The sequence below is a fragment of the Eptatretus burgeri genome, chromosome 11 (assembly GCF_056783735.1).
Source record: "Eptatretus burgeri isolate ZD-2024b chromosome 11, Ebu_testis_v1, whole genome shotgun sequence".
Classification (NCBI taxonomy): Eukaryota; Metazoa; Chordata; class Myxini; order Myxiniformes; family Myxinidae; genus Eptatretus; species Eptatretus burgeri.
Genome location: NC_140971.1, coordinates 71,849 through 91,870, shown reverse-complemented (window position 1 = coordinate 91,870; position 20,022 = coordinate 71,849). Strand labels below are relative to the sequence as shown.

Genomic DNA, 20,022 nt, shown 5'->3' with positions numbered 1-20,022 from the left:
TATAAAAACTGATGATGTTTATGAAGATATGAAGAAAAATATTGGAGTATATGATACAAGTAATTTCAGCAAGAAGAGTGAGTTATTTTCGAAAAAGAATGAAAAGGTTATTGGTAAGTTTAAGGATGAGTTGGGTGGAAAAGTAATGAGTGAGTTTATTGGATTGAGAGCAAAGGCATATGCTTATAAGTATGGTGAACAGATTGATAAGAGGTTAAAGGGAATAAAGAAATATGTAATAAAGAAATCAATAACTTTTAGAAATTATTATAATTGTTTGATGAATAAGAAAGAAGAATATAGGAAAATGAATACAATAAGAAGTTATAAACATAACATATATAGTGAAGAAGTAAATAAAAAGGCATTAGGAGCCTTTGATGATAAGAGATTTATTTTAGATAATGGAATAGATTGTGTTCCATATGGATATTGTATGATAGAGTGTATAAAATAGATTATGTTTTAACGATGGGAAGATGGGTTAGGGTTTTTAAGGGCTACACTTGGTTTTTTCACAATATATAAATGGTTAAACCAAGTATTAATCAAACTAAAGAGTGGAGAAAATCTCAGTCTTGGTATATAAATGGAAAACATAATGAATGTGAAAAATATCAAATAAGTCTTATTGAAAAAATAACTAAAACAAAGGTAAATAAAACAAATAAGCGAATTAATTTAAAAACTAGTAAGTTAGAGGATGTAAAGAAAAAAATGAATATCCTTGAATGGACTGAAAACTTTGATGGTTATCAATTGAACAATGAAAAAACAATTTACTATAATCTCAAAATGATATGTGGCTCAGGAGGTGGTCAAACAAGAGCATTAAGAGAAGTTTATCATTTCGTAATGGCACAAAAGGGATATCTTAAAAAATATAAAGATTCAAATGTTTTGTTTGTCAATATTTTAGATGGGGATTATTGTGCAAAGAAAATTAAACTATTGAAGGAATTTGAGAATGAACAAATCTTTATAGGTTCAATGAGTGAGCTGTTCAACCCCCAGGTGTTCAATTCAATGAGGTTCAACCTCCAAGTTAAAAGGGGAGACAAATAAATATACCTTGGGATAAAAAGGGGATTTATTTTTAGGGAAAAAAAATATAAATCGCTGAAAATCCCCCATTCATTTACATGGGGAAAAGTGAGCCAGAATCAGTATTCTTACCCTACTCATATCAAATGCAACGAATGGGTTTCTGCAGCAGAGAAATTTTGAAAGAGAGTTGCTGGTCCCAGATGCCTAATCATGGTCATTAAATCTTTCTTGGCTCTTTGAAAGTATGCTGGGGATCCACGCAGTGTACTCAGTACTTTATATCCTTCATCATGATGAATGAGGTTTTTAACTGCACCCTGACCCTTGACTGTGCCGGCTGTTAATTTTTTCCCTTTTGTCTTGTATTTACGAATGACAAGTTGGGTTTTATCAAGGAAATATTTCATCTGCAATTTCTTCGTTTTGAAAAATAGATTATCAACAGACTTTGCAACCCTCCTATCTCTGTGGCGAAGCTCAGACTTGCAGATTTCACTATAATAAACTGGCACCCGTCTCTCTGAATTATCTGGTCTTTTTTTAACCACAGAATATTCCTGGAAATGCCAGCTCTTCACAGTTCTTGTCCTTAGAAATACTCAGAGGGTGGTTGCCTTCAGCTGGTGCAACACTATACACATGGTCTCGTTCATTGTCTTCTACAAAGTCTGCCTGGGTAAGTAGTGTATCCGTGATTCCAGCTCTCTCTTCAGCTTCATCTGTTTCACTCCATTGATCATCATTTGTGGGCAGAGCACTGTCATATTTCACAGTTTTGTTACTGTCATCAGAATGATCACTTGCAATACTGGCAACATCATCAGTGCAGTAAGAAATACCAGTGTCCACATGTGTTGATTTATGTGTGAATTTATCCAATGTTTGATCATTACCTGGTATGTCCTTACTGCTGTTGGAAGCCTGGGCATCATTATCTGATGAATCATCATCACTATATTCCCAGTGTTCATCAAACTTTATACCTTCCTGTCTGTAGAGATCACCATACTTTTGTAGCCAGGTTCCAGCTGCTCTGACTTTCTGAGGCCGAACATTTTGTGAGTAAACATGATGCTTGAAACATAATCTCCTTTTTAGGTCATCTCTTTGAGCATGACCTAATAATATGGGTGTCGATGTCCTTCGATCCGTCCGTTCACAATGAAGTTGAAGCGGGAGATATGGTCATTAGTGATCCTGATAGAGGTCGATGCGACGTACACGATGGTATGACTTTCAAGGTCACCGAAGGTCAAGGTCAAGGTCACGAGGCCTTTGAAGTTGCGAAAATGACGATTTTCAAATTCTATCTCCTCTGCCATTTCTCAAGCCATCTTGAATTTTATTGTGACATATGAATGTATGTGACAATATCTAAATTTGATCAGGACGAATTTTCGAATTTCGCTTTCGTTTTCGCGTCACGTGACTTCAAAGTTTGCAAAAACTGCCCTACCTTCAGGAGGCTATATATTCTCTACTGGGCATGGTAAAAGTTAGTGAATGGTGTCATTGCATAGCAGCTGACCTTGTTAGGTCGTCTCTTTGAGCATGACCTAATAATATAGGTGTCGATGTCCTTCGATCCGTCCGTCCGTTCACAATGAAGTTGAAGCGGGAGATCTGGTCATTAGTGATCCTGATGGAGGTCGTTGAGACGTACACGATGGTATGACTTTCAAGGTCACCGAAGGTCAAGGTCAAGGTCAAGGTCACGAGGCCTTTGAAGTTGCGAAAATGACGATTTTCAAAATCTATCTCCTCCTACATTTCTCAAGCGATCTTGAATTTGATTGTGGCATATGAATGTATGGGACAATATCTAAATTTGATCAGGCCGGATTTTCGATATTCGCTTTCGTTTTCACGTCACGTGACTTCAAAATTTGCAAAAACTGCCCTACCTTCAGGAGGCTATATATTCTCGACTGGGTATGGTAAAAGTTAGTGAATGGTGTCATTGCATAGCAGCTGACATTGTCTTTCATGTCCATTCGAAAGAATACCGATATCTTTGAATACGTACACGTCACGTGACTTTGAATTTTGTGAAAACTGCTTCATGTAGTTGCAAAATGACGATTTTCAAAATCTATCTCCTCCTACATTTCTTAAGTTATCTTGAATTTGATTGTGGCATATGAATCTATGGGACAATATCTATATTTCGTCAGGCCGGATTTTCGATATTCACTTTCGTTTTCGTGTCACGTGACTTCAAAGTTGGCCAAAAATCCCTCCTCACCCGAGAACACTACACCCGAGTAACAGGAACTCATGCTTGTTTCTCGCAGAGATGACCATCACTCCCGCACGGGTGTATTTGTCAATTTAACTTTTACTGTTTGTTTCACTAGAACATCGTGGTAGAGACTTTACAGTATTTACTGTATTTGCAGGCACATTGACAATATTTCCACATAGTATATTGTTTTCCACGTGCTGCTTGGTGTATTTGAGTAAAAAAAAAAACCATGGGGTTAAAAGCCTTTTCTCAAGGGGATTTAAGTCTTGTATTACCTGAGGCATATACGGAAATGCCATGTTTTCAGTTGCACATGGGGGCATTTCATTTTGTTTCAGATACTGGTGGCATGTATTACAGAACCATTCAACATTGTCAACATTAGGGATATGTTTTTAACATCTTGTAAATATGTCTGTTGGCCCAGACTGGAGATGAATGGCTTTTGTTACTCTATGCTTGTACCATAGCTGTTCACAGCTACAGCAGACAGAAACAGGCCCATGCTGAATCGACTGGTGGAAATTGGCAATCAGTGTGTCCATATTTGCTGGCTGTGATTCCTGACAGTGCATTTTTCTGCTATGTTGTTTAATATCACAAATATGTTTTCTTATCTGTACTGAATACGTTTCCTTTTTCTCGCTCTTATGTTATTTTCCTTTTTTACCTCATTTGCTTTATACTGAGGATCATCCCTTCTCTTTTGTTTACTCATTGTCACCCTTTGTTTTTTCTCATTAGTTTTATCGTCAGTATCTTCTCTTCTCTTTTGTTTACTCCTTGTATCTATTTGTTTCTCATTAGTTTAAGAGTTCGCATATTGTCTTCTGTTTTGTTTACTCCTTGTATCTCTGTTTCTCATTAGTTTTATAGCCAGCATCTTCTCTTCTCTTTGTTTACTCCTTGTATCTCTTTGTTACTCATTAGTTTTATAGTCAGCATCTTGTTTTCTCTTTTGTTTACTCCTTGTATCTCTTTGTTTCTCATTAGTTTTATAGTCAGCATCTTCTCTTCTCTTTTGTCTACTCCTTGCATCTCTTTGTTTCTCATTAGTTTTATAGTCAGCATCTTCTCTTCTCTTTTGTTTACTCCTTGTATCTCTTTGTTTCTCATTCGTTTTATAGTCAGCATCTTCTCTTCTCTTTTGTTTACTCTTTGTATCTCTTTGTTTCTCATTAGTTTTATAGCCAGCATCTTCTCTTCTCTTTTGTTTACTCCTTGTATCTCTTTGTTTCTCATTCGTTTTATAGTCAGCATATTGTCTTCTCTTTTGTTTACTCCTTGTATCTCTTTGTTTCTCATTCGTTTTATAGTCAGCATATTGTCTTCTCTTTTGTTTACTCCTTGTATCTCTTTGTTTCTCAGTTTTATAGTCAGCATATTGTCTTCTCTTTTGTTTACTCCTTGCATCTCTTTGTTTCTCATTAGATTTATAGTCATTATCTTCTTTTCTCTTTTGTTTACTCTTTGTATCTCTTTGTTTCTCATTTGTTTTATAGTCAGTATCTTCTCTTCTCTTTTGTCTACTCCTGGTATTTCTTTGTTTGTCATGTTTTATAGTCAATATCTTGTCTTTTTTTTTCTCCTATTTAATCGTTTCCGCTGTTGTTCTGCAATTCTGAATGTGTGATGTTGTCATTGTATGCACTTATAATTTGCCATGTATGCTTTTCTCTGCTCACTAGATGTTGCCTCAGGTTTCTGATTATGCCTTTTGTTGCCCTGCACTTGTTGCCAGTGTATTTGATCTTCTGTCACATTTGTATCTCTGAAATCATTTTCTGTTCCAACTATTGTTTGTTGTTTCATAGTAGAAGTGAAATATTTGTCCATCAAGGTGGATGTGACATCTTGTGTGGTAGGTTGAAGTGTTGGAAATGGTGCAACAGTTTTTGACAATAGACAGTGCAAAAGGTGAGACCGCAGTTCCTTTTGATCCAGTATAATTATTTGTGGATCTCTTCCCTGAATTAGCAGGTGTGCATTTGCAGCTGCAAAGACTCCACAGTCAACTGTCATTCCTTGAAATTGTGATAATTTATTCAAAATGCTTTGAAATGGGTTATGCATTTGTTCAACAATGGCATACAGTTTTTTGAGTTGAGGCAATAGCTTTTTCCATCAGAACTTTGTAGCATGTCATACACTATAATAGCATTACTTTGTTGACAGGAAATCAAATAATGTCCTGGTATACAGTGTATTTGTACTGCATCTGTATCAGGCTGAACCTGATGATGACCTATGATCTCATCACGTTGTGTTGCCCCATACAGGTAGGATGGTGGAATCAGACCACAGAGAAGTGAAAACTGATCTCATGCAGCAACTTCTAGTTCACCATGTATAACAGTGTAAAAATTGACATTAGAACGTTGCAATTGCAATTGACATGGACAACGACATGCAAGATGTAGAACGTTGCAATTGACACTACGTGAGACAATTGACACTACGTTGACATCAGTAGGGTCAAAGTTGTGAAATGAGAACTGCTGTTCAAAACTCGAAATCTTTGTCAGTGGCATTTTTGGTCTATTAGAAATGGATGAAACTGAAAAGGAAGAAAGAGAAAGGTATAATATTTGATACAAAAGAATAGAATTGCTTTGATTTTATTTGCTAAAAGGTTAGCATGAAAGTAGTATTAAATTTTATTCTTGATTGTAATTAGATTAGACTCGGTTTGATGGGTACATGCCATCTGGTTTGAGGACCATAGGGACAGTATTTATTAGGAACCCAAGGTTAACCCACCACATTAATTTCAGATAGACTGGAACATGTCTTAGAGAGTTACTGCATAAAAGTTTTTTTTTTTAGGTGGTAGATTAAAGGAACATATGTCAGGACATCTAAGTACGACATAAGTGTCAATAAAGTTGGAGCATGTCTTGGAGAGCTAAGTTGAGGTAATGTCATATTCAAGATGGGCACCATATGATGTCACCTATTAGCTGATAAAACTAAGAACTTAACAATTATAGTGAATGTCATGAGTTAGTAGTTAGTAAAAAGGAAAGTAGATATGTCTCACAATCAGCACAGACATGGTATGTATAAAATGTTAGCAATACTACATAGATGGATATTTAAAGTATTGGAGTTTGTATAAAACCATTTCCCAATTGTAAACCAAGGAAGGTTTTATATCTTGATACATATTTTGGGTAACCAACAAACTAAAGGATTTGATACTAAATATATATTGGCTGTATGTATGAAATTGTTTTCAATGGCGGAGTCATGATAACAATCCTTGACAAGACCATGTTGGTACTAATTGAGGAGACAGAGGAGTTGAACTCACCTTAAGCTTGTTAATGAAAAACCTAAAAAGAAATTTGTCAAAACGTTGTCAAACAACAGCAACAAAGTAAGGAAAATGTGATGGAAGGAGTAGTGTAAGGATTAGTACAGTTAGCACAAACTTGTAGTCATGAAAGCATAGATTATTACTCCATATGCCTTTATTACTCCAAGGTAGAATGAACGCAACCAAATGAACAGAACCAAATGAACAGTTGAAAAAAAAAATGATAAAAATAACAGCTGTAAAAAAAACATATGAAATCATAAGAAACTTATCATTGTAGTTGCTTGTCAATAATCAAATATAGTGTCTTCAGATTTTGGTAGTCTGAAAATATAAAACAAGAGCTAGATTAGTAAAAGAAAAGTAGTGAACAATTTTATTTAAAATACGAGATCAGCAAAAGAGAAGTGGTGAGCACCACTGAATTTAATTATGACCAGAAAATACTGGCAGATCAAAACGGTGAAATCAAAGACGCTTGGCAGTGGATTATGAAATTCCAAGTCTCATATATTTTACACCATATTCTTATGGAAGTTGATAGCAAATGTTACATCTTGGATCTGGTCACAGCCAAAATCAAGCTAAAATCAGCTATTGTGAATGCCAATATGGCTGTCAGTCATCCATCTTGGATCCGGCTACACCCAAAATCAATGGGGTTCTTCCTTTTTGGGTGGTACATGTATGTACCAAGTTTAAATCGGTATTTGAAAAAAATAAAATTTCAAGATGGCTGCCCTGATTGGCCATCTTGGCTCCGGCCACACCCAATATGGCTACCTGTCATCCATCTGGGATCCGGCTACACCCAAAATCAATAGGGTTCTTCCTTTTGTGTCGTAAAAGTATATACCAATTTTCAAATTGGTGTGGCCAAAAAATGTCATTTTTCAAGATGGCTGCCTGTTGGCCATATTGGATGTCCGACGGGGCCAAAATTCAATAAGAACTTACTTCGTCCTGTTACCTATCCTCCCAGCAAGTTTTGGTCGGAAATGAAAAACATTTAGGGCATATTTCACGATAACATCGCTTTTCAAGATGGCTGCCTGGCGACCATATTGAATGTCTGACGGGGCAGAAATTCAATAGAAACCTACTTCCTCCCATTACCTACCCTCCCAGCAAGTTTCGTTGGAAAAGAAAAAAAATGTAGGGCCTATTTCGCGATAATGTCATTTTTCAAGATGGCTGCCTGGCGGCCATATTCGATGTTCGACATGGCCGAAATTCAATAGCAACCTACTTCGTCCCGTTCCCTACCTTCCCAGAAAGTTTCATCAGAAAAGAAAAAAATTAGAGCCTATATTGCGATAATGTCGTTTTTTTTTTTGAAGATGGCTGCCTGGTGGCCATATTGGATGTCCGAACGGGCCGAAACCATGTTGGAAAAAGTTCCCCAGGGGTGAGGAACATAGTAACCAAAATAATTGAAATCAGATGAGCAGTTTTCCATTTATTACAAAAAACATTTTTTTCAAGATGGCCGCCACAGTCGGCCATATTGGATCCGGCCACGCCGAAAATCAATAGGGTTCTTCCTTTTCAGGTGGTACATGTGTGACCCAAATTTCAAATCGATATGGCGAACAGTTTATGAGTTATCGCACTCATAGCTATATATGTTGACGCCCAGCCGAACGGAGGGACGGACGACCCGGGTGACAACAATATCCCCCTTCCACCGTGCGGCAGGGATAAAAAGCTGCGGAATACTCTGATAGTATTTCTCAGGTTCTTTTGTCAGTGAAAATGTTGCACGTCTGATCACTGCTGGATCTGTCCGAGATCTTTTCTGCACATAACCCAATCCATTTTGTAGTTCAAACGCTGAACTTTAACGTTTTCAACTTTTAACATTACACATCTGAGATTTGTCCAGAACTCTGAATATTGTGAACAGAAAGTGGTGAGACAAACATCTTCACACTGTTGCATTTGGTCTGTCCTTGTATCTATCAACAAGGTTCGTCATCCTTTTTCATAAACATTCTAGTCACCACCTTTGCTTTTGTTCTGCAGAACCTGAAGGGGTAGACTCATTTTGAAAATATTATCTCCAGTGGGAACAAATTGCACTTTCCTGGATGATTCTTTCAGTCTTCGGTTACACACATTGTCGACAGCTTCTTGTGCACTAACTTCTCCATTGTGAAGATGGACACCTACTAACTTTTTCATGGCTTCTTTTGCATCTTCATTTCCATTCAGTGCCTCTTTTTGAGCATGATTCAGCAATAACTCCATTTTTCTTTTTGCTTTTGATATGTCGGACATACTGGATATCCATATTTGCATTTCAGCAGTGAAGGTTATCAGCATTGTACTGGTTTATCCAAACATCTTGGGTGTTTCGTTGTAAAACAACACGTGCTTTATTTGTCAGTTTTCGATATGCAAGTCCAAACGACTCTTGTGTAATGTTAATCTTTGTGAAAGTTTATCTACTGTTTCAGTTTTGTTCACCATCTACAAATGCATTTCATATTTTCTCCAAAAGTTGTTTGTTTTGCATCCTCCTCTTTCATTGCCTGTTTCTGTACTTCAGTAACTCTGTGACTGTTCTCTCGTGTTATTTTAACTCAACTTTTCTCCGGCACGAGAAATAAATGTTTTGATTTTGGCATTGAGAAATTAAAGCAACACTTTGTACCTTTCTTCCGACAGCTCTTACTGTGTTTAGTATTATATTTCTGAACACTTCACAACTTCATGGAATTCATTAGCTGAAGGTTGCACTTCACAGGTGATGTATTGATCAACAAAAGATTCCATATCTTCATCTGAAGCTTTGCCAAGTTTTTGGAGCATCTTAAACCCAAAACAAGCAATGTATGTGAGGAGAACCATGCTGTTGAAATTCCACTCTGAAGAAATAATCTTTGTTCTTTCGAATTTGGTTGCCTGGTGACATGATGACCTCTTTTAAGAAACGATAAAATCTATGATCAAACATTCTTGTGACTTGCTCGGTTTCTTCGTTGCAATCCACATTTTTCAGAGCAATCAAGACAATTGACACTATGTGAGTCTCTCTTTTCAAAATATTTTCAGCAATCACTGTCCATCTCATGTCACCTGAAGAAAATGAGCAGAGTAGGGTGAATATACTGATTCTGGCTCACTTTTCCCCATGTAAATGAATGGGGGATTTTCAGCGATTCATATTTTTTTCCCCTAAAAAGTAAACCCCCTTTTTATCCCAAGGTATATTTATTTGTCTCCCCTTTTGACCTCGGGACACTTTTTTTTCAAATAACCAATGCAATAAGATAAAGATTTGTTCAAGTAGTAAAGTACAAATGTGATTTGTTAAAGGTGATTCTAAAGAAATATCTGAAACATGTAAGCCGAGGGACACTCTTTTTCAAATAACCAATGCATATTGTTTAGCTCACTCATTGAACCTATAAAGATTTGTTCATTCTCAAATTCCTTCAATAGTTTAATTTTCTTTGCACAATAATCCCCATCTAAATTATTTAAAAACAAAACATTTGAATCTTTATATTTTTTAAGATACCCCTTTTGTGCCATTATGAAATGATAAACTTCTCTTAATGCTCTTGTTTGACCACCTCCTGAGCCACATATCATTTTTGAGATTATAGTAAATTGTTTTTTCATTGTTCAATTGATAACCATCAAAGTTTTCAGTCCATTCAAGGATATTTATTTTTTTTCTTTACATCCTCAAACTTACTAGTTTTTAAATTGATTCGCTTATTTGTTTTATTTACCTTTGTTTTAGTTATTTTTTCAATAAGACTTATTTGATATTCTTCACATTTATTATGTTTTCCATTTATATACCAATACTGAGATTTTCCCCACTCTTTAGTTTGATTAATACTTGGTTTTACCATTTATATATTGGAAAAAAACGTGGCGGTAGCCCTTAAAAAACCCAAACCCATCTTCCCATCGTTAAAACACAATCTATTCTATACACTCTATTATACAATATCCATATGGAACACAATCTATTCCATTATCTAAAATAAATCTCTTATCATCAAAGGCTCCTAATGCCTTTTTATTTACTTCTTCACAATATATGTTATGTTTATAACTTCTTATTGTATTCATTTTCCTATGTTCTTTCTTATTCATCAAACAATTATAATAATTTCTAAAAGTTATTGATTTCTTTATTACATATTTCTTTATTCCCTTTAACCTCTTATCAATCTGATCACCATACTTATAAGCATATGCCTTTGCTCTCAATTCAATAAACTCACTCATTACTTTTCGACCCAACTCATCTTTAAACTTACCATTAACCTTTTCATTCTTTTTGGAAAATAACTCACTCTTCTTCCTAAAATTACTTGTATCATATACTCCAATATTTTCTTCATATCTTTATAAACATCATCAGTTTTTATATCTAGGATAAAACTATCAGTGTCCATATACAACAATGAAACATTTTTACCATACTCTTTCTTTAAGCCATTATACAAATAATCAAACATCAATATCTTTGATAAATCAAGAACTGCTGTTCCAATATAAATTACTTTATCCATTACAATACTTTCCTTTTCCATATGAATAGCAGAAAAGTTCTCTGAAAAAACCTCTTCTCTCTTAAAACTTGGTATATTTTCAATCTCGAAGCTTCTTTCCAAGACGTTGCAAATCTAATGGTTTGCCTGTTTCTAACATTCTCCATTGTCTTTCCAAAGACAGCATTATTCATCAATTTATAGAATTCCCCTTAAAATTTTACTTTTGTATTTGTTCTCATATCTGTATTGAATTTAATATACTTTTTCATCCAAGGACTTTGTTTAAATTTTAAAACTCTATGAATTTTAGCTACTCTCAATCCTTCTCTCAAAAACTGTTTTAAGCTTCTCTGATGCAAAACATATCCCTCTTTATCAGAGAATGTTGTTAATAACTTTTCTGTTGATTTGCCTTTAATATTAAAACTTTTATGATAATCACTTAACCATTCTTTCTTTGGGGTTTCTTTCTCACATGCAAAAGGAAGGTCTTCATGCTTATTATGAAGATCACTCGGGTACCTCAAATCTACTTCAAAATAATAACCTTCTTCTTCCTCATTCAATTCCTCTTTAGAAGAAATAACAATATTCATCAAAGTCTTTTCATAATCCTTTTCTTCCACCCACTCTAATTTACCATATGGCAGAGATTGAGACATTGCCCATCCATACAAATTATTAGCATCAAAATACATCAAATAATTACTATCTTTTTCACTATCATAATTTCGAAGATATTTATTATTTGCTTTAGCATATCTTTTTGAACATACTTGTGATATTCCACCTCACTTTGACTTCTCAATCATCAAAAGCATATCTACATCACTGATTAAATCTATATCTTGTTTTGTCATTTTCAACATTACACTCCAAGCTAAACCAGGTGCTGTGAAATAGTGGGCAGGATCTAATCCATAACAATTTTTATTATGACAGAGTGATCTAAAAGCTTCAAACACATCAGCTAACAATAAAACATATGTTTTTAGATACAAATCATGATATTCTCCAAGGTTCTTTATCTTAAATATTTTCCAAATTTTTTGTGTGTGTTTATAGTCCTTATCACTTATCTCTTCTTCATAAAGGTTATTATAGAAACTTTCTTTTGAAGGAAGTTGTGTTTCTTTAAATCTCATAAATGAATCCATATAATCATCAGGATAAATTCCATTACTTGTAAGAATTTTCTCTTTACTTTGAATTTCATTCCTTGTTTGAATTTCCTCTCAAGTTAGAATTCCCTCTTGAATCAGAATTTCATCTTTAATCAGAATTTCCTATTTAGTTAGAATTTCATTCATTGTTTGAATTTTCTTTATAATTAGAATTTCATCTTCAGTTAGAATTTCTTCATTAATTTCCTCATTAATTAGAATTTCCTCTTTACTTTGAATTCTCTCTTTAATCTGAATTTCCTCTTTGGTTAGAATTTCCTCTTTTGGAAAGAATGAATTAAGATTTGGAAAAGACCACGTGCAGCTTAGATTTGATGCTAGGTCGGCTAGTGGTGTTCCCATAAACTTGTAAGAATCGCGAAACCTAATACGAGTTAAAGATTTTGTGAATATCATTTTTGTAAATGAAATATACTTTTGACTTGTGTTTGTTATGGCAGAAATATTCCCTGGTGTTTTTGAAAGTTCATTTATAAATAGATGTGTATCATAGTTGGCGCTGTTGTGAAGAAAGACTGGAATAAAAGAAGGAAATTTATAATTAAAATTACAACAGGAATGAGCGGGACCTCTATATTTACCAGTAAGATGACAATGATCACTAACTTTAGACTCCTCAATTTCCCCCTCACAAATATGACAGATATTGTTCTTTCTAAATTCTAATTTTTCTTCTTCGGTTAATTTCATCAGTTCATTTGTTTCTTTCATTAATTTAGTTAGTCTTAAACAATCCTTTTCTAATCGTTTTACCAACTCTTGTGAAGCTTTTTTTCCACTATAATGTTCAAGTTTGTTATACTTTTCTCCAACAGATATTTGATATAATAACAGAAACCACAAGGAATATGTTTTTGAGATTTATTTGTATATGATTCTTTTGGATTAGGAGAAGCAGTATTTATCTTTTTTCGGATACATTCAAAATCAGCGTATATCACAAATGGGTGCATGATAGATTTATTAAAATCTTCAAAAGAAATCTTTTCACCAGGTTTAGGCATTGTAATTACAGCTGATTTATGATTACTACAATATTTTGAATCTTGTTCCAATCGTTCTTTTGTATGAAATGAATTAAGACATCGCTTACAAGGATATATTTTGTTTGCTGTTCTGAATACCTGAGAAGAGATTAATCTTGATAAATTATTGATGTATGTATAATGTGAATTCTTTCCAACACTAAAATATAAAAGATCAATGTGTGTTTCTTCATTTTTATAGTTGTTTGAAATTTTTTATATTAGAACTTTGTTTGTATCCATTAATCCATATACATTAATAGAAAGATTATTCTTTTTCTCAAATTTAGGAATATCTGTGAGTGGCATTGGGAATTTAAAATCTTTCATGTCCAAGGTATTCTCATATTTCATATATTGTTTTACTCTTTCTGAATTACAATTTGGTGGATGTAAGTGAGCAAGAACAGACCAGAGAAAACATTTATTATCATTGTTCTTAATATTAACAACTGCCTTCTTTAGTTTTATTTCTTTTGGTAATTCAATAAAAGAAGAAGCTTAAAGAGGGTTTGATTTTAGAATGTGTATATCTAAAAAGATGATTTTTTTAAATATGAAATACACTTCCTACCACTGTATTATCAACATCGTCCTCTTCTCTTGATAGTTCTTCATAAACCCCACAATTCAAAAAATCTTGAAATGATGTTATAAAATGAAGATCTGTTCTCATATAAGGAGTTTGTTCTTCATCTTGTCTTTTCATATTCATTTTCACTCCCATATAAAACTTTAAAGTTTTTATTTCTTTTAATGTCTTTCTAATAACTTTTTCAACATCAGGTTTCACTATTTCAATTGATTCAGCTATTGATGATGCACCGGGTTCTCCAAATTGAAAAATCCTTATTTTTATATGCCCTTTAAATTCCCCATCAGTGTTTTCAATATAATAGTCTCCCTTAACTTTAAACTCATTTTTCTTGTGTTTTTGTGATTGAAGATGTCTATTTTAACTACTCTTCAAAACATCCTTTTAGCAGATATCACAATGTTTTCTTTCCAACTCAAGAGGAGATATTTGATGAAATAGATTAAATGTGTGTTTGTTGGTTCGAAGGTGTTTTTTATGTTCATATTCGTGATTACAAACATCGCAGTACGTTGTATTCACCATATTTATATAATAAAACTTTGCTTAAACTAAAATTTTCTTGATGAAAATTTCGTTTAATTTATAGGGGAATCTGTGCTTAAAACCATTTTATCCTCCAACTTTTTCACTTTATAAATACAATGTTTCAAGACACAAAACACAAGTTTCAATCAATCTCTTCATTTCTAAAAGATACTGAGAAATATGTCAAGGATGGAAAATTGAACAAAGATAAATATAACAACTGTTGGATAAAAACAATTATGGTGGATATGATGAGTTCTTCAATTTCCTTCAGTGGAAGGGCTTTTAATATACCTGGAAGAACATCAATTAAAGTATCTCTAACTAAAGTTTCTCCTCTCCTTCTGGTAATATATTCAAAACTAGAAAAAGCAATGAAACAAGAAAAAGTATCAAAAAACAAAAACCTTATGAGTCGGGTGAGTATACTGATTCTGGCTCACTTTTCCCCATGTAAGTGAATGGGGGATTTTCAGCGATTCATATTTTTTTCCCTAAAAAATAAACCCCCTTTTTAGCCCAAGGTATATTTATTTGTCTCCCCTTTTAACCTAGGGGCACTCTATTCAATTAACCAATGCGACAAGATAAAGATTTGTTCAAGTAGCAAAGTAGTAATGTGATTTGTTAAAGGTGATTCTGAAGAAATATCTGAAACATGTAAGCCTAGGGACACTCTTTTTCAAATAACCAATGCATATTGTTTAGCTCACTCATTGAACCTATAAACATTTGTTCATTCTCAAATTCCTTCAATAGTTGAATTGTCTTTGCACAATAATCCCCATCTAAAATATTTAAAAAATAAAACATTTGAATCTTTATATTTTTCAAGATACCCCTTTTGTGTCATTATGAAATGATATACTTCTCTTAATAATCTCATCTGACCACCTCCTGAGTTGCATATCATTTTTGTACATAAACACCGCCATAAAAAGTTTTGTTTCAAATGTTTTCAGTTCGTGCCGTGAAAATGAGGAAGTGTTTTTCGACACGGTCGTGCTGTGAAAATGAGGAAGTGTTTTTGGACAGTCATGCTGTGAAAAAATAGGAACTATTCTGTGAGACAAGGCCTCGTGTTTATATATACTAACTCAGAACACTAACAGGCTTTTAAACATAAGTTTAATCAAAATCATTTTAGGGCATTTTAAGTACGTTTTGAAAATGATTCATACAATTTGAGAATATATCGCCCAATTATTTTCCAAGCTGTCTCGCCCGAAGCGTCATTTCCTGTGGTCACACCCGATGATTAGGCAATTTCCTCATCGTTGCCTTATAAGTGATTCGCCAGACAAAGTTTCTGCCAGACCGGATTTTCATTTTTACAACTGAGACATGAGCGATCTATCTTCCGCGAACAAAACAGCTCAACACAAAGTTGGTAAGCTTGTGTATGTGCTACTCTTTGAACGATGAAGCAATTGATTATAAATTCAATCGTGATAATTCTGATATATATATATATATATATATATATATATATATATATATATATATATATATATATATATATATATATATATATATATATATATATTTTCCTGGCAGGTCCTTGGAAGAAGAGCAGTTTACATATCATGACGAGGTGCATGAAATTAATGCTCTTATTGAAGAGGTCAATCACCTTAGAAGAGAATTGAAAAACATTTTTCTTGACTGACACGACGTCTTATCACGGCCTCTGATCTTTTTGCCATCTTGTACCAATGGTAAAAAAAAACTGAGACATGGACTCACTCTCTTCTGATGAAGATAACAGCTCACTACAAAGTTGGTAAGTTTGTGTATGGTTTCCTCTTTGAATGATGAAGCAATTAATTATAAATTAAATCGTGATAATGCCAAAATATATATATTTTTTTTCCTGGCAGGTCCTTGGAAGAAGTGGAGTTTACATATCACGATGAGGTGCATGAAATTAATGCTCTTATTGAAGACGTCAATGATCTTAGAAGATAATTGAAAAACATTTTTAATGACTGGTACGAAGTCTGATCACGGCCTCAGATCTCGAATGAATTAAACCAACTGTGAGACACGTGTGTGCGTGCGTGTGTGTGTGCGTGTGTGTCTCTGTCCCTGTCTGTTTGTCTCTCTCTATCTCTCCCTGTCTGTCTCTTTTTATCTCTCTCTCTCTGTCTGTCTCTCCATCTATACCCTTGACTCATTATTTTATTTTTTTCAGCTCGATCACACAACATAAGCTGTTGAAGCAATCTGGTACAACACATGATTTTCTGGAGGTAAATGTTTCTGAATTATTATTTAGTTATTTGTTTATTTATTCTTTTATTAATATCTCTCTCTCTCTCTCTCTCTCTCTCTCTCTCTCTCTCTCTCTCTCTCTCTCTCTCTCTCTCTCTCTCTCTCTCTCTCTCTCTCTCTCTCTCTCTTTGGAATGTCGCCTTATGTTGGTTGCATCATTAGTTTGGACGCGGTTATGCCAGTACACTGGAATTCATTTTATTGGCCTCAGAAGGATGACAGGCTGAGTCGGCCTCCTGGTGTGTTAATTCAGTGGTCAACGAGGCTTGAACTTAGAACCAACACCAGGCTTATTAATATTACCATGTAATTATCTTGTGTGGGCGGGGCTTGTGTGGGCGGGGCGTGTGTGGGCGGGGCTTGTGTGGAAGGGGTTTATGTGGGTGGTGCTTGTGTGGGCGGGGCTTCAGTGGGGTTTATGTGGGTGGGGGTTGGGTGGGGTTTATGTGGGCGGGGATTATGTGGGTGGAGCTTGTGTGGGAGGGGTTTATGTGTGCAGGGTTTATGTGGGTGGGGCTTGTGTGGGCAGCGTTTATGTGGGAGGGGCTTATGTGGATGAGACTTATGTGGATGAGATTTGTGTGGATAAATGGATGGGTGGAGAGATGGGTGGATGGGTGGAGCTTGTGTGGATGGGTGGATAATTTTTTAATTAAATAAACATGTTGTGTGTGGGGAACTAATTAACTAATCACTAATTATGTGAATATGATGAATGTGGGTGGAGCTTGTGTGGAGCTTGTGTGGGGTTTGTGTATGTGGAGCTTGTGTGGGGTGGGGTTTTTGTGTGGAGCTTGTGGGGGGTTTGTGTGTGGTGGGGTTTGTGTGGAGCTTGTGTGGGGTGGGGTTTATGTGGGTGGGGTTTGTGTGGGCGGAGTCAAAAAGGGGCAAGTCAAAAAATTTCAATTTAACTTTGTCTTTTGTAATTCCTGTGAATAAAATGAACCTAAAATCTCTTCCCCTTCCAAATCATATATCTTATAAGTCCAAGGAACCGTATCTATTACACAAACAATTTTAAAAAGATCGTTCGTCCATCGTTTAATATAACCTTTTTCAAAATGAAATTTCCACCGATATATTCTTACGATATCACCAACTTTGAACTTAGGTTTTCTGACATTAATCTCTTTTTCATATTTTAATTTTGTAAATGGTTCTGATGGTTTCTTATTTGTTGACGTTGAAATCGTGTTATTATACTTATCCACAATATCCTGAATAAAAGATGACCATTGATGTGAACCGAGTTGTGTGAATTTTTTAAATAATCTCTCTTTTAAGGTACAATTAAAACGTTCAATAACAACGGCCTTCCCTTCATAAAAGGTACTGTATAATGTACTACTCTTATTTTTTAGAAAATTCATAAATGTCTTGTTATGAAACTCTCTACCCTCATCAGTCGACAATTTTTTTAGATTTTCTCTTACTTTTATTAAATATCTGTTGAGAGGCTAACATAAGAGTATTACCTGTTTTGTTTTTTAATGGGACAACTCATGCGTATCTACTCCTCAAATCAATAACGGTTAAAGCATACTTGTACCCCTTATCATTATTGAGTTCATTCAAATCAGCGGACCAGATATAATCTACTTCCTTGGACTAAACTTTCCTTCTCTGAAACTTTGTGAATATTCGTTTATGTAATTCATCAGCTAATTGCTCTTCAATCTTAATGACATCATTACAGCCGATAAGTTTTTTGAATTTCCAAGTCCAAGTTTCAATTTAGCACTGATCATCTTCTTCACGATGAACCGATCAACTTTTTCTCTCAAGGTTGAATTTTGTATCAGAGACAAATTATACAACATTTCTCTATCGGCTTCATGCTTTTCTTCCAAAGTTGTGGTATTCCCATAATCAATATCGTGTCTCATGCACACTTCATCAACTCTATTGATGGGCTCACTCCAGGATTTAGGATTGTCTGCCTCATCTAATCTTTTATCCAAGTTTGTGCCAACACCACAGAAAGAATACCCTGGTAGATGTAATTCCCCTGGTATTCCAGTAGTTGTAAATTTACTTCCTGATAAAAACTTTTGTATATCTCCTCCGAGTTTGTGTTTGGAGATAAATTGATTTTTTTTTTTTGAACCACACACAGAACATATACCTTTTTGTATAACCCTGTTATTTTTACTTTTAAAATATGAGATATTTTTAATATTAGTTTTCTTTTTACATTTGAGACAATAACTCATTGATTTATGAGAAAAATTCCAACAGAGTGCAAAAACCTTTTTAGTTTCCAACATGCACATTTGAATCTTAATTTTTAAAACATAAAGAATCATTAGAAATGCCTTCACTCTCTCCTCCATTTATTTAAGAAAAAATAAAAAAAACTTTAATTAACATCAATATCCTCTCCATGAAAACGATGTCAACAGTCTTGTCGAAAATACTGCTAATAGACTTGTCAATTCTTTGTTTTCCTCCTCGGTGGGTTGAGTTATTTTCTGTAATACCACCAACCTTTTTCTAATCTCACTGGTTTCCATATTTTCATATTTATTTAGTCTCGCTCTTTCCTCCTTCTCCTCCCTCTCCTTCTCTCTCTTCTCTCTCTTCTCTTTTTCCTCCTTCTCTTTTTTTCTCCCTCTCCTCCTTCTCTCTCTTCTCTATTTCCTTCTCTTTCTTCTCCCTCTCCTCCTTCTCTCTCTTCTCCTTTTCCTCCTCTTCTCTCTCTTCAACTCCTTCCTCAGCCCTTACTATCCTTTAATCGCTTACACCCCATAGAATATCATACATATATTCATCAGGATTTCTTGTTATTCCTGTATCCAAGATAATTTTTTTTACAACAGGAAACCAATAAAATTTCTTTTGCATTTCTAAAAGAGCCTTACCTTTTCTTAACTTAATAATTTTTTTCATTATTTAACATTCTAATTAAATCTAAAGTTGTCGGTATATCAACATCAGCATAATGCCAATATTTAATTGAAAATACTTCATTCTTATGTTGTAGAACATATTTATTAAAATACCGAATACCCTTTTATTGAAGGTATGCTTTGACACAGAAATGATAATTTTCTTGAAGCCTTCTTGCTGTCATTTATGTATTAGAAATATATGTTAGAATAATATTTTGGCATGAAACACCTCTCCATCTTCCCATAGTTAAATCATTTTGTATTTCCTTACTTATTATATATAATCCTGTTTTTTCTGTTTTCATGATATAAACTAGGGCAAAACCAAAATTATATTTACCCTGATTAAATTCTTTTATTTGTTGTTTACTAATCGTGGCTCCACAAAACTCAT

The 20,022-nt window shown here is 34.3% G+C and overlaps 2 long non-coding RNA genes across 4 annotated transcripts in view; both read left to right on the top strand.

Annotated features, from left to right (window-relative positions):
- The window catches only part of LOC147016251 (uncharacterized), a 176,598-nt gene that overhangs the window by 138,581 nt on the left and 17,995 nt on the right, over window positions 1-20,022 (top strand). For 2 of the 3 annotated variants that reach the window (XR_015049009.1, XR_015049010.1), the window contains exons 2-3: window positions 1,598-1,723; window positions 8,637-9,233. This is a non-coding gene — a long non-coding RNA (uncharacterized LOC147016251). Of the gene's footprint in view, window positions 1-1,597; window positions 1,724-8,636; window positions 9,234-20,022 lie in introns of those variants that run through there. The other variant, XR_015049011.1, reaches the window with a different exon arrangement.
- LOC147016252 (uncharacterized) lies at window positions 16,027-16,819 on the top strand. Its single transcript, XR_015049664.1, has 3 exons — window positions 16,027-16,246; window positions 16,344-16,454; window positions 16,658-16,819. It is a non-coding gene; the product is annotated as an uncharacterized LOC147016252 (long non-coding RNA).